Source organism: Equus asinus, chromosome 9 (genome assembly GCF_041296235.1).
Source record: "Equus asinus isolate D_3611 breed Donkey chromosome 9, EquAss-T2T_v2, whole genome shotgun sequence".
In the NCBI taxonomy this organism is placed as follows: domain Eukaryota; kingdom Metazoa; phylum Chordata; class Mammalia; order Perissodactyla; family Equidae; genus Equus; species Equus asinus.
Genome location: NC_091798.1, coordinates 44,155,859 through 44,172,208, shown reverse-complemented (window position 1 = coordinate 44,172,208; position 16,350 = coordinate 44,155,859).

Below are 16,350 nucleotides of genomic sequence, written 5' to 3'. Positions count from 1 at the left end.
TGTTTTTAATCCCAGCAGTTGCCATGGTATGTGGGAATCATGGACAATGTTTAGAAAATATAAATCAATTGGCATTTGATAGTTTTATAACAACATAGAATCATGAATTTTGGCACAAATATTTAGGATATTATAGTTGTTGCTAAGCATATGAGAGGATGAAAGTAGGTCTCCTGTTACCATACATTTTCCTTTCTTAGCACTCAAATTTCTTTGTTCTGGGTTTTTGAGGATTTCATCATCAGAATATCAGTCATGTTTCAGGATGTGCATCAAATATCTTGTGAAGTTAATGAGAATTTGTGTGTGTGGGGGGAAGACTGGCCTGGCCCTGAGCTAACATCTGTTGCCAGTCTTTCTCTTTTTGCTCTTGAGGAAGATTGTTGCTGAGCTAACATCTGTGTCAGTATTCTTCCGTTTTATGTGGGATGCTGCCACAGCATGACTTGAGAAGTGGTGCTAGGTCCGTGCCCGGGGCTCCAAACCTGTGAACCCTGGGCCACCGAAGTGAAGCGCACGAACTTAACCACTACACAACCAGGCCGACCCCTAAATGGGAATTTTAGTGCCTGATTTCTGTAAGAGCAGTAGAGTAGCAGAGGTGCAGAGACTTACCCAAATACCTGTGGTAAGTTGTTGGCAAACGTAGAATACACTGTAATGTTGCCTTTTTGATGATCTCATTGGAAAAGGTCAGCCTTAAAGGGAACTTACAGCTGCTTCAGAAAAGATTTATAGTTGTATAAATCTTTTCTAAAAAACAAAATACAAAACCCCATTGGAATGAAAATAGAGTACAGTAGTAATGACTTCTTAGTACAGTGCTTGGCATAAATAATAAACACTTTCCATGCTTTATTTCATTAAATCATTGCAGTTTTATTGAATGGTGCTGAAGGAGTTGGGGTATCCCTTTTCTTGGTAAGAAGACTTGAATCCCAGAGAGGTTAAATAATTTACCCAGAAACATACACCTAGGAAGTAGTAGAGTCAGCATGTGAGCCCATGGAAAGCTGGGCTTCTTAACCACCATCTACTGCTCACCATTGGAAACTTTCAAAGATGAGGTTCTGCTTTTAATAGTAAGTGTTTATGTACTGGTCCTCAGATAGATAAATGTGACCTTGGAAAACTAATATATTCATTTTGTCTCCATGCCAGTGGCCATTCTCTTGTGAGAACCTAGGAGCTTTGAAGGAGCTTCTTAGCAAGGAGAGTGACAGAAAAAGTCAGACTTATTTTTTAGTTTTCTCTGTAATTTGCCTTTCTCATTACTCTTAAAATTGTTAGTCCATTCTGTTAGGTGTTTATTTCCTTATGAGCTTGGCATGTTTTTAAGTACAGAATCTGCCCGTTTTCTTGGAGCTGCCTGATGCTGGTTTCTGACCTCTAAGAAGTTGGTTTGTGATATATTGTCTGTCATCTGTCCCTTTATCCTTGGGCTAGCTTTTTTGGGGATAAAAAGTTGCTTGTAGAGTGGCAGCCACCCCAGTTGCTGCCTTCTATGTGACCTACCGGCACCTATGGACACATAAGTTCTGTTTCGTTGTCCATTTTGTATTGTTTTACTTGCTGATTTTGTTAATTTGCTTCAAATAACATCAATTCTTTCTCATTAAGGGAAATATTTTTCACTAGTTTTGAAAATTTCTAATTTCTGTATTTATGTGAGCCTTCATAATTATGCTGTTTTTGATATGGGAAATTCTAATCTTTATTAAGTCAATATAGTATTTCTGAATATCTGAAGTCTATTTCAACTGCCTATCTATATAGTGTGTATCAGGCCTTACAGTAATGATATTTATAACAAAGAGACCCCAAAATATGATGGCTCTGATAAGGTTAGCATATTTCTCACCACATAACTGTCCTGTGCTCTCCTCTATGCAGTCTTTCAAGGATTTTGGCTCCAAGTGACTTTGCCATTTTCAAAACATGGCTTCCGAGATTACTCAGTTATTTTCATTTTAGGCAGCCTGAAGAGAGGTTTTGGAAGTCCACACCCTTTTAAGTAAAGGAGTTGTGTCACTTCCCACATTCTTTTGACAAGAGGTTGGCCACATGACTATGTATAGCTCCAAGAAGCAATGGGAAGTGTAGTCTCTGCTTGGACAGCCAGGTCCAGCTATGGAAGGAGAGAATGGATTTTAGTGACAATCTCTACAACATCCCTATAGGTAAGGGTTGTAGGCCAAGGTTGGGGTAGAAGGAAGCAGCAAAATCCTACAGATTACATGAAACCAAATTGAGGTTTTTGAAGCTAATTTAAATATAGGTGTCATTTTTTTGAACAAATTGTTAATTCACTAAAGATTTGAGTGCCATCTTTGAGCCAAACACTATTCTTAGTGCACTAGACCTCTAATGAAAAGTTCAGACCAGTAAACAGACAACTATACAATATGATGAATGCTATGTCTGGAGTAAATGAGGGGGGGCTATGAGAATACTCAAAATGAAATGACATTTAACCTGAGAGCTGAAAGATGAGTAAGGATTGGTGTGTGGAGGAGGGAAGAGTGTTAAAGACACAAAAAGCAAAGCACATACACAAGCCTAGAAAGCATATTCTTTCGACAGCAGTTGTGTATGGTGAGTGTTGGTGGTGAACAGGGGTTGAGAAGGGGAGATAAAATGGACGAGACCATAGAAGGGCCCTGAAAACCAGTTTAAAGAGTGTTTTCTTTTGAGGACAATGATAAGCTGTTGGAAGTTTTTAAATTAGGGAATGACTTGCTCACATTTGTAGTTTCGGTTGGCTTGGAGGAGGAGAGATCGGAGGCAGGCACAGTGGTAAAGTCTCATTTGGGTGAGAGATTCTGATTAGAATTGGGCATTGGGGAAGAGAGAAGTGGACAGATTATGACCTGACACAGGTAGTTAATAAAAGTTAGTGTTTGTAATGCGGGAAAGAGAAGAGTCAAAGATAATGAGTGATGACAGTATTAACTAGGCTAGGGAGCATGTGAGACTTGAGTAGTGACATAGTGTTAACAAGGCTAGCGAGCACACGATTGTGTGCATACACATGCACACACAGTGGAGGGAGGTGGTTAGATGGAGTATATCCAAGCCAAGTATGACAGATTAAGATGGCTCCTGCCTGGGGCTGGCGCAGTGGTGCAGCGATTAAGTGCACACGTTCCGCTTCCGCGGCCCAGGGTTCACTGGCCCGGATCCTGGGTGCGGACATAGCACCGCTTGGTAAGCTATGCTGTGTCAGGCATATAAAGTAGAGGAAGATGGGCATGGATGTTAGCTCAGGGTCAGTCTTCCTGAGCAAAAAGAGGAGGAGGATTGGCAGCAGATGTTAGCTCAGGGCTAATCTTCCTCAAAAAAAAAAAAAAAAAAAGATGGCTCCTGCCTATATCAAGGGGGTATAGTTTCTCTAGTATAGCCCAAGATCTAGTATAGCCCTTTGTAGACGAAAGTAAGAATTGTGTGGTTCAAAAAGGGACTTTTTTTCTGAGGTATAATTGACATATAACATTATTAGTTTCAGGTGTACAACATAATGATTCGATATTTGTATATATTGTGAATGATGACCACAATAAGTCTAGCTAACATCTGTCACCATACATAGTTGCAGAATTTTTTTTCTTGTGATGAGAACTTTTAAGATCTAGTCTCAGCAACTTTCAAATATGCAATACAGTATTATTAACTAGAGTTGCCATGCTGTGCATTATATCCCCATGACTTATTTATTTTATAACTAGAAGTTTGTACCTTTTGATCACCTTCACCCATTTTGTCCACCCCCCACCAATTTGTTTTCTGTATCTATGAGCTTGGTTTTTGTTTTCTTGGGTTTTTTTTAGATTCCACATATAAGTGAGATCATACGGTATATGTCTTTCTCTGATTGACTTCTTTCACTTAGCATAATGCCCTCAAGGTCCGTCCATGTTGTCCCAAATGGCAAGATTTCATTCTTTTTTATGGCAGGATAGTATCCCTTTATGTGTGTGTGTATATATACATATATACCATGTTTTTTTAATCCATCCATCCATCGATGGACACTTAGGTTATTTCCTAATGAACAATGAACATGGGGATGCATATATCTTTGTGTTAGGGTTTTCATTTTCTTTGGATAAATACCCAAAAGTGGAATTACTGGATCATATGGTAGTTCTATTTTTAAGTTTTTGAGGAAACTTCATACTGTTTTCTGTAGTGGCTGCAGCAATTTACATTCCTACCATCAGTGCGTAAGGGTTCCCATTTCTCTACATCCTTGCCAACACTTGTTATTTCTTGTCTTTTTAATAATAGCCAGTCTAACAGGTTTGAGTACTCTTCAATGTACAGAATTTGTTATGTTTTAAGTAAAAAACTATTTTAGTTAGTAATTTTCCTAAGCTTTCAACTGATCTAATAAATTCAGCAAACCTTAGTAACTATTGAGCATCTACTCTACAATGTGGCAGCTCACACCCTGAACAAGACACAAGTCCCTATCCTCAAGGAACCCATAGGAGGAAACAAATAACTTAATATGTAGAACTTAAACCATGCTAATGCCAGTTTTTATTTGTCCTGAATTGAAATAACGTGCTTTATCTCTCAAATTAGCGAATTAACTTTAGCACAGAGCCAGTGAAACTACAGCCCATCTGCGTAGTCCTACGCTGTAGGCTAGTTTTTAGATGAATTTCACGAGCAAAACTGGTTATTGTGCTTTTTCCCTATAAGCTCACAAGTATCAGACAAGAGATCATTCATACATCGTGATGATGCTGGCTTTTAAGTCATGTTGGGAGCTACTTATATGTTGGGCTCCCTCTGTCACAGAAAGAAACAAATAATAACTACAAAGTGTTAATGCATCCTCACTATGCCAGGTGCAGAATGGCTGATGACTGAGACTGATTGATTTTTTTTGGAGTAACTAACTGTAGAACTGGCACAAAAACACCCCCAAAAAAGTCTTTGTAAAAAGACTTTTATCAGTCTATTTAAAATTTATTTTGGAAATTTCCAACATACCAAAATTTAGTAAAAATAGAGTATAATGACCCTCCATGTGACTGTTACCAAGCTTTAGTAATTAAAAGTTCAAGACTCATCTTTTTTTAATCTATATCTTCACCCACTCTCTGTCCCCCTCAATTATTTTTAAGCAAATACTCCAAATTATATCATACCATCCTAAAATATTTCAATACATGTATCTAAAACTAAAGACTTTCTGAAACACATAAGCATGATGTCATTATTAACACTTTTAAACAGTAATAATTCGAGGGCTGGCCCTGTGGTCGAGTGGTTAAAGTTCCACATGCTCTGCTTCAGTGGCCTGGGATTCACAGGTTTGGATCCCAGGCACAGACCTACTCCAATCATCAGCCATGCTGTGGAGGCACCCCACATACAAAACAGAGGGGGATTGGCACATGTGTTAGCTCGGGGCTGATCTTCCTTAAGCAAAAAAAGAGGAAGATTGGTAATGGATGTTAGCTCAGGACAAATCTTCCTCACCAAAAAAGAAAAAAAAGGTAATAATTTCTAAATATCAAGTATCCAGACAGTGTTAAAATTGTCCTAATTGTCCCATTATTATGAAAATGTCTTCAGTTGTTATGTCTCTTTATTGAAGTATAATTACAAGTAAAAAAATCTCACCTGTTGTAAGTATACAATTCATCATATTTTGTATGGCTGTCCAGTTATTCCAGCACATTTGTTAAAAAGGCTCTCCTTTCCCCCATTGAATTACTTTGGCATGTTTATTAAGAATCAATTGACCATAGATGTGTCGGTTTATATCTGGATTTCCTTGTCTCTCCCATTGATCTATATGCCAAAATTACACTGTCTTGATTTCTGCAGTTTTATAATAAGTTTTGAAATCAGATAGTGTAAGTCTTCCTACTTTGTTTTTTTTCCACAAAATTGTTTTGGCTATTTTGATGTTTGTGTTTCCATATAGATTTTAGGGTAGGTTGGTAAATTTCTACAAATCCCTATGATTTTGTTAGGGATTGTGTTGTCTCTATAGATCAATTTGGAGAGACGTGCCATCGTAACAGTATTCCAATCCACGAACATGGTATATCTCTCCATCTATTTAGCTCTTCCTTGATTTCGCTCAGCAATGTTTTATAGTTTTCAGTGTGCAGAACTTGCACTTCATTTGTTGAATTTATTCCTAAGTATTTTATTATTTTTGATCACATTGTGAATGGAATTTCTTTATTTCATTTTAGTATTGTTTGTTGCTAGTATATAGAAATATAATCCATTTTTGTATATTGATCTTGTATCTGACAACCCAGCTAAACTCACTTATTAGTTCTGGTAGTTTTTTCGATAGTTTCCATAGGATTTTCTACATACAAGATCATGTCATTTGTGAATAAAGACAGTTGTTCTTTCTTTCTTTCCAAACTATACACCTTTAATTTCTTTTAATTGCTTATTGCACTAACTAGAACCTTCAATATGATGTTAAATAGAAATAGTCAGAAAGGACATCATTGTCTTGTTCCTGATATTAGGGAGAAAACATTTAGGCTTTCATCATTACGTATGATGTTAGCTGTATGTTTATGCTAGATGCCCTTTATCAGATTGAGGAAGTTCCCTTTTGTTCCTAGTTTTTTGAGAGTTTTTTTGTTCTCATTTTTTAATCATGAATGGGTGTTGAATTTTGTAAAATGCTTTTTCTACATCTATTGATCATACAGTTTATTCTACATTATTCTACAAGTGGTTTATTGTACTTTATTCCACAAATACGGTGTATTACATTAATAGATTTTCTTTAAAGATTGGCACCTGAGCTAACAGCTGTTGCCAATCTTTTTTTTATTTCTTCTTCCTCTTCCTCCCAAAGCCCTCCAGTACATAGTTGTACGTCCTTGTGGTTGTGCTATGTGGGGCGCCGCCTCAGCATGGATGGATGAGCAGTGCCATGTCTGCACCCAGGATCTAAACCTGGGAAACCCTGGGCAGCCAAAGCTGAGTGTGTGAACTTAACCACTGGGCCACAGGGCTGGCCCCTACATTAATAGGTTTTTCAATGTTAAACCACTCTTGCATTCCTGGGATAAACCCCACTTGGTCTTGATGTATAATTCCTTTTATATATTGCTGGATTTGGTTTGCTAATATGTTTTTAAGAATTTTGGTCACAGGGCCAGCCCTGTGGCCAAGTGGTTAAGTTCTCACTCTTGGCCAGTTCGCATCCTGGGCGTGGACATGGCACTGCTCATCAAGCCATGCTGAGGCGGTGTCCCACATGCCACAACTAGAAGGACCCACAGCTAAAAATACACAACTATGTACCAGGGGCTTTGGAGAGAAAAAATCTCTAAAAAAAAATTTCTTTTTGTCACATAAACGTTTGAATCAACATCCAAGCAAGGTCTCCAATTACATTCAATTGATATGCCTCTTAAGTACTTCTCTTGTATGGATTTCATGTCTCTTTTTTTCCCCCTTGTAATTTGTTTGTTGAGGAAACTAGGTCATTTCCCCCCAAATTCTGGCTTTTGTTAATTGTATCCCCATGGTGTTATTTTAAATTCTCTAACCCCTGTATTTTCTGTAAACTGGTAGTGAGATCTAGATGTATGATGAGATTCCAATTTGGGTTTTTGGCCATCTTAGGTGGTTATTTTGCACTTTCTATTGTATCATATTAGTTTGCCCAAAATAACTGGTTGTCTCTTATTGTGACATTAAAGTTAATCTGTGAGTTCAGGTATTCTTAGCCTGAATCATCCATTTTAAAATTCCTCTTCAGCTTTTCACTTAATGGTTTAGTAGCTGTATTAGGATTCTCCAGAGAAACAGAACCAATAGAAGACAGACAGATAGATAGATAGATAGGTAGATAGATAGGTAGATAGAAGATTTATTACAGGAATTGATTTATGAGATTAAGGCGGCCACGAAGTCCTAATCACCTGCCATCTGTAAGTTGGAAACAGGAAAGCTGGTGGTGTAATTCAGTCTGAGTCCAAAGGCCTAAGATCCGTGGGAGTCTATGGTGTAAGTCTCAGTCCTAAAACCCAAGAATCGGGGGGCCAATAATGTAAGTCCTAGTCTGAGTCCAAAGGCCCAGAACCAGGAGTGCCAGCGTCTGAGGATGAGAGAAGATGGATGTCCCATCTCAAGCTAAAGAGCAAATTCACTCTATCTCCACCTTTTTGTTCTATTCAGACCCTCAATAGATTGGAGGATGCCCGCTTTCATTGGTGAGGGCAATCTTCTTTACTCAGTCTACTGATTCAAACGTTACTCTCTTCCAGGGACACCCTCACAGACACACTCAGAAATGACGTTTTACCAGCTATCTGGACATCCCTTAGCTCAGTCAAGTTGACACATATAATTAACCATCAAAGTAGCCTTTGATGATCTTGGCCTAGCTTCATTATTTCTTTAGGGGCTGCAAAATGGCAATTTTTATTTCTATTGTTTATTTATAATTTAGCTCAAATATTTCTATACAAAAAAGCTTACCCGCCTCAAATATTTGGTTACCCTGAAATAAACTTTGTGCAGGAAAGGCACAAAGGCATTAACGCCTGATTCTTTCTTTTTACCTATGTTTGAGTTGGTTCTCCAGTTGTATCAATATGAACTCATGGATTTAATATATGTGATGTATCTTCCTCTATTGAAATTATTCATTTTTATGCTCAAATTGTTCTGTCTTTGGCTAGTAGGAGCCATTTTGGCTCCTCAGTAATTTTGAAATAACCCTAGTATTCTTCATCAGCTTCCTTGCATTTTGGTATGACAAGATGTCCCAGACTCACAAAAGGGTCTTTTGACTTAGCAAGGCAATTTTGGGAAGCAGTGTGCTGTCTTGAATTTTAGGGTGTATGGGTTTTAGAAGAATTTCCTTCATTTTCTAGAATTGCTATTTTACAAAATATTTAAACTATTTGAAAGAATCCTTACAATGACACTATTATATTAAAAAAAATTTTTGGAAACAAAGGATATTTAAAGAAAAGTAGAATAAGGAAGGAAAACAAAGAAAACAAAAAGGCACTAGTTTAAAGTGCTACATCCACTCTGAGATCTGTTCCTGGTAAACTTCTGATTCTGGAGTATCCCTTCAAGCAGACTTTGGAAGTGTGAGATACCGCAAAGCATATTCCTTCTGTTTGCAAATTATAGTCCTTCCCTGCACACATTTTACCCATAGCACTGTTTCCTGCTCTGATAAAGCATCCACTAAGCCTTTTTCTCTCTCCCCTTCGCTCCTGCCATAGCACCCCACAGCAGCTTTCCAGTGAGAGCAGAAGCATTTGGATAGAGATTTGTTCTTTTCATGGCATTTGACAAAATAATAAATTTTGTTGCAATCTGATTATATGAAGCCAGATATTGTTGATTTAGCCTTTGTGAAATTTTTGAACCCTGATTTGAGTAGATAATATTGAGTACTGGTAAAGTGTTGTTCCAGGGCACTCCCTGCCTATTTCAGTCATCTATTTTGGCTCATGTTCCTAACTTGATATTTATAATATATGTTATTTTTCTTTTTGTTTCTATGTTTGTAGCAAAACACACTAGATTTAGAGATGGACCTGGATTTGAATCCCTGCACAGTCACTCACTAGTTTATGACTTCTCTCAAGTTGTTGCTTAATCTTTCTGAGCCTCAGAAATGGGTTTGTGGTGAGAATTAAATGAGAGTAATGCATATGGGCAATGTGGCATACTGGCAGAATTTGGCTTTGGGTTCAAATTCAAGCTCTGCCATTTAATGTGGAACCTTAGGCAAATTACTTACTCTTTTATTTTCTTCATTTTTATTATATGTATAATATTCATGCCAGGGATACTGCAAGAATTATGTGGGGTATATAACCAAACTAAAATACTGAACCCAGCACTTGGCATATTTTAGTATAATTTTGATTTTTGTTATTACACATTCAAAAAGGTCTTTTAATATGAAAGTATCGAATAAAATCAAAACAGATGCTGAATTTTTTTAATTTGTAAAGTTTGCCCATTGATTTGGGTATCTATATCAGCAGAACACCAGGAATATCACAAGATATTCCTTTAACCGTCAAGTTATTTGAAGGTCATCTGGAGTGGGGATGGAGCAGGGAAAGAAGAGGAATGTCAGCTGATGCACAGTTATTCTTGGAAGGCTTGGATGTGAGGGTGCTTCCAATGCTTGAATGACTTTCTCTTCCTTCTTAAGAATTGCATGTGTTGTTTTTAAAACAAAAGATATATGACTTATTGCCCTTTCTTTTTTAAAAATAATGTTATTAAGGTCATATTTGTTTATAACATTGTGTAATTTCAGGTGTACATTATTATATACATTTCTGTATAGACTGCATTGTGCTTACCACTAGTAGTCTAATTTTTATCCGTCACCATACATATTTGCCCCTTTATGCCTTTTGCCTACCCCCCACGTCCCCTCTGGTAACCACTAATCTGTTCTCGTTATCCATGTGTTTATCTTCCACATATGAGCCAAATCATATGGTGTTTGTCTTTCTCTGTCTGGCTTATTTTGCTTAACATAACACCCTCCAGGTCCATCCATGTTGTTGCAAATGGGATGATTTTGTCATTATGGCTGAGTAGTATTCCTTTGTGTGTGTGTGTGTGTGTGTGTGTGTGTGTGTATACACCACATCTTCTTTATCCAATCATCAGTCGATGGGTATTTGGGTTGCTTCCAGATCTTGGCTATTGTGAATAATGCTGCAGTGAATAGGGGTGCATAAGTTTCTTTGAACTGTTGATTTCAGGTTCTTTGGATAAATACCCAGTAGTGGGATAGCTGGGTCATACGGTATTTCTGTTTTTAATTTTTTGAGAAATCTCCATACTGTTTTCCAGAGTGGCTGCTCCAGTTTGCATTCCCACCAGCAGTTTATGAGAGTTCCCTTTTCTCTGCATCCTCTCCAACATTTGTTATTTTTTGTCTTGTTAATTATAGCCATTCTGACAGGCATAAGGTGATATCTCATTGTAGTTTTGATTTGCATTTCCCTAATAACTAGTGATGTCGAATATCTTTTCATGTGCCTGTTGGCCATCTGTATATCTCTTTGGAAAAATAGCTCTTCATATCCTCTGCCCATTTTTTGATTGAGTTGTTTGTTTTTTTGTTGAGTTGTATGAGTTATTTATATATTTTGGAAATTAACCCCTTGTCAGATAGATGATTTGCAAATATTTTCTCCCAGTTGGTGGGTTTGTCTTTTTGTTTTGTTCATGGCTTTTTAGTCTGATGTAGTCCCATTTGTTTATTTTTCCTTTTGTTTCCCTTGCCTGAATAGACATGGTACTCTAAAAGATGCTGCTAAGACTAATGTCAAAGAGTGTACTCCTTATATTTTCTTCGAGGAGTTTTATGGTTTCAGCTCTTACATTCAAGTCTTTTTTTTTTTTTTGCTGGGAAAGATTCGCCCTGAGCTAACATCTGTTGCCAATCTTCCTCTCTTTTTTTCCTCCCCAAAACCCCAGTACATGGTTGTGTATTCTAGCTGTAGGTTCTTCTAGTTCTTCTATGTGAGCTGCCACCACAGCATGGCTACCGACAGATGAGTGATGTGGTTCTGCACCTGGGAATCGAACCGGAGCTGCCGAAGTGGAGTGCGCCGAACTTTAACCACTATGCCATCAGGGCTGGTCCACATTCAAGTCTTTAATCCATTTTGAGTTAATATTTGTGTATGGTGTAAGATAATGGTCTACTTTCCTTCTTTTGCATGTGGCTGTCCAGTTTTCCCAGCACCATTTATTGAAGAGACTTTCCTTTCTCCATTGTATGTTCTTGGCTCCTTTGTTGAAGATTAGCTGTCCATAGATGTGTGGGTTTATTTCTGTTGCCCTTTCTTTTTATAGTCACCATTTTAATGTCAGTTTTAGGATTTTGAAGGTGGGATTAGTGAATCAGTGTCTCTAAATGCTACATTGGATACACTATGAAACAGATAAGTTGAATCATAATTTAGGGATTTCTTTATTGTTTGAGGATTTGGAATTTCCAAACAGAATTTCTCAAATCTGTTGTAAACTCAAGTACTTCTCAAAAAAATCAGATTCAATGAATTGAAAAGGGAAGGAAGAACATTTGAGGTAAGTAGGTAATTGACCATTAGGTAATGGTTTGGATAGGTATTCTTTATGTTATTTTCATATTATTTATAACAGTATTATTTATAACATCATAAAGTGTTAATACTATAGGTATCTAAGTCTTATTACTCAGTTGTAAGCCAGCCTCCAGTGTTGCTAATGATCCTCACCTCCTGGTATTTATGTCCTTGTGTAGTCCCCTCCTACACTGTACATGGTGACCTGTATGACCAATAGGACACTGCAGAAATGATTTTGTGTGATTTCTGAGGCTAGGACGTAAGAGACATTGTAGCTTTAGCATTGCTCTCTTGGGTCACTTGGTCTGGGGAAAGCCATCTGTCATGTCATGAGAACACACAAACAGTCCTATGGGGAGATCCACAAGGTTAAGAACTGAGCCCTCCTGTCAACAGTCAGCATCAACTTGCCATCTTGGAATCAGATCTTCCAGCCTCAGGCAAGCCTTCAAATGACTAGAGCCCTAGCCATCATTTTTTTTTTTTAAAGATTTTATTTTTTTCCTTTTTCTCCCCAAAGCCCCCGGGTACATAGTTGTATAGTCTTAGTTGTGGGTCCTTCCAGCTGTGGCATGTGGGATGCCACCTCAGCGTGACTCGATGAGTGGTGCCATGTCCGCACCCAGGATTCGAACTGATGAAACACTGGGCCACCTGCAGCAGAGCGCTAGAACTTAACCACTTGGCCACAGGGCTGGCCCCCCTAGCCATCATTTTGATTGCAATCTTATGAGACATTCTGAACCAGAATCACACAGCTAAGCCACTCCTGAAATCCTGACTCACATAAATGGTGTGAGATAGTAAATGATTATTACTGTTTTAAGACATAAAGTAATTTGTTATGCAGCAATAGATAACTAATACACTGATTATAAATGATTGTTAGGTTATACTAAGTACTCATGTACCTAAGGAATGACCAGCTCATGAAATTTCTCTTTCAAAATAGTGGTAGGACTCAACTATACCAATAAAGATATTAGCAACCATCATTATCTCCAACTAACTTGCCCCCTGATCTTTCCATCACACAAGCCCAGCAAAACACTAACGCTGGGCTAATTTTGGCTGCCATTTACTCCCAGGCTGCTAAATGCCATTGGAGAAAACGCTTAACTGTGCCATTTGCCACTATAAATTCATGCTTTCACAGCTACAGCTGGATCCTTAAAACTACCAAGTTCTTTTGTATCCTTAACCAGCTCTCATGCCATTCTTCATTTAGGTTATTTCAGATTTCTACTCTCCACTCGCCTTGGATACTTAGCTGCTACCGGAGGCCCTCTCTCAGCAGACCACCTTTCTTCTCGACAGAGGAAATAGCTTACCTGTGTTCATCCTTTCCTCTTGCTAAAATGGAGGAGGTATTCATCTTACTGTCTCAAGTTGATCCCTCTCTTGATCCCATTCCCTACTTCCTTCTCAGAGTATCCTCTTTCCTGAATCTTAAACCCCTCCTATAGGATCCTTCTCATTAGCTTTTAAATACAATCAGTTCATTTAAATCTAATATTTATTTACCCAAGCTGTTACAGAAGTATTGATTAACAGTGTGATAGTATTTGAAATGAGTTATTGATTGTATACCATAGTATAAAAAGACTTGAATTTGGATTGGTATTCTAGCCCTAACTCTGTCAGAAACTCCCTATGTGACACTGAGCCATTTTCTCTGTGTTTCAGTTTTCTAATGAGTCAAATAGGAATCATATCTTTGGGAGAAAACCATCTGAGTGAAAACTTAAATGCCAAGGGCTTAGTGCCCAGATTAGAAATGCAGAGGTCTCCTTCTATTACAGTTGAGGTTTATACTTTTGATTATACCAGGTAGCATCTCATGTATATGAAAGTAAAGCATGATTTTTATTAGGAACGAAATTTAGGGTGTAAGCCCTGAGTAGACAAAGTTGAGAAAGAGAGCTTGTGAGGTTTTTTTTTTAGAGTTTTCTTAACTGCTGTACATTGCTCAGATCTACCCTGTGTTTCAGGATCCAACTCTCAAAGTAAATATCTTGGGAGGATACTGAATTATTGAAGGAGCTCAGTTTAATCTCCTTTTGTTATAACTGCAAAGAATACCCAGTATTGATGAAATAATAATGAGTGCATTGGGTCAACTTAAGTCCATCAAAATACAACATTAAAATGATAAAGATGGGAAAGGAGCTTGGAAGAAAAACTATATGGATATATGCCCAAAGTACTGATTTATTAAATTAATTCAAATATTCTCTTCAGATTAAAGGTATTTCATTATGAAATAAAATGATCCAGTTATCTATTCTATAAAAAAAACACCCCAAACTTATGATTTAAAACGACAACATTTTTTAAAGATTTTATTTTTCCTTTTTCTCCCCAAAGCCCCCCTGGTACACAGTTGTATATTTTAATTGTGGGTCTTTCTAGTTGTGGCATGTGGGACGCCGCCTCAATGTGGCCTGACAAGTGGTGCCATGTCCGTGCCCAGGATCCTAACCAGCGAAACCCTGGGCCGCCCCAGCGGAGCGTGCGAACTTAACCACTCAGCTACCAGGCTGGCCCCAAAACGACAACATTTTTAGAATCTCTGTTGTGGGTCATGAATTTGGGAAGAGCTCAAGCTGGGCATATCTGGCTACAGTTTCTCAGGCAGTAGCAGTCTAATGGTGGCTGAAGCTGGACAGCAGGGCGTGGATCAGCTGATGATGGTGGGCATCTCTCTTCATGTAGTGTCAGGGGTTCTCTGTGCAAGCTGGTTTGAACTTCCTCAGAGTATGGTAGCCTCAGGACAGTCTGACTACTTACTTGGCTCAGCGCTCCAGTGCAAATCTTCCAGCCAAAAAGGATAAAGTCGTGTAGCCTCAGAAGTCATACAGGATGACTTCATACACTGCTACTAATTCTCTTGGTTATATGTGAATTACAGGCCCACCCAGATTCAAGGGGAGGGGAATTAGATTCTACCTGTTGATGGGGCAGTGGCAAAATTACTTTGTAGAACAGCTCAGAGATGAGGGATATTATTGCAGCAAATACTCTTTGCCACAGTGATCTAAATGAAAGTAAATACCTGCCTGTTTCTTGATGAGAGAGGAGAGAGCAAGAGGAAAAGAGAGAGAGAGAGAAGCCCTCATGACTCATCAGATTAAAAAAAATCTTGGCAAACCTATCAAGAGGGACAGACTAAACATCAGGCGGTCAGGTGTGTAGCTGTGTATAACACAATCCCAAATATTATCAGACTCTTGTATGAACAATCCCAGGCTGTATGGTGTTGGTGCAGAGAGTTCATTTCAGCCAAAGGAAGAGGAGGAGGAGGAGGACTTTTTTTCCCTCCCAGGGACGAAAATAAAATCAAAGTTTTAAGCAAACCTGAAGGCAATTTTCTCACGGAAAATAAGTGCATGTGCCATCTGGTGGTGAGACAGTCAAATGTGCATTCTCTGCTGTTGACTGCATTTACTGAGTGGTCACTGGAGAGGATATATATGGTATTTATCGGAAGACGACAATTCTAACATTTGTAAGTGTATCTGCCCAAACAAACAGCCAAAGCATAAACACAGGAAGGGAAAGGACATAATAAAAAGGAAGGAGTAACCACAGGGCATCCACGGTGGAGAGTCCAGATGAGTCAAATCAGCCTCCTTTTCATTAATCCTAAATCTCCTTAATCCTCTGTCCTATTGGCTTTTCATGCACCTTCAAATTGTGTATGGAGGGTATGGAGAGAAGTTAATGAAGGAAAGGTTTGCTATTACACAGCTGGGGGTGAGGGAGGGAGGTAACCAAATGATGACTGTAGTGACCAACTCTAGAACTGTGGGCTCTTTCATCCATGTAGTTCATTGTCTCAGATCTTCCTGGACCCAAAGGCACTTAAGAATTTACTATACAAAACCATGGCAACCTACTTGGAATATAAGAATCATCCATAGGGTCAGATTGATGATGCATCTTTCTGTCTAACAATCTCTCTTTGAAGGGCACAAGGGGACTATGATTACTCCACTAGAATTGTATAACTCAAATAATAATGGCTACCACTTTCAAGTGCTTGCTGTGCACCAGGCTCTGTGCTTATCACCTTACATCTCATTTAATCCACATAACTCTATATAATTTCATCCCCATTTTACACATGAAGAAACTGAACTTTACATAACTGACTGATCATATACTATTATAAATATTGGAGCCAGGATTAACTACATGGCCAAAAACCCCAGGTTCTTCTTTTTCTTTTTTTCCT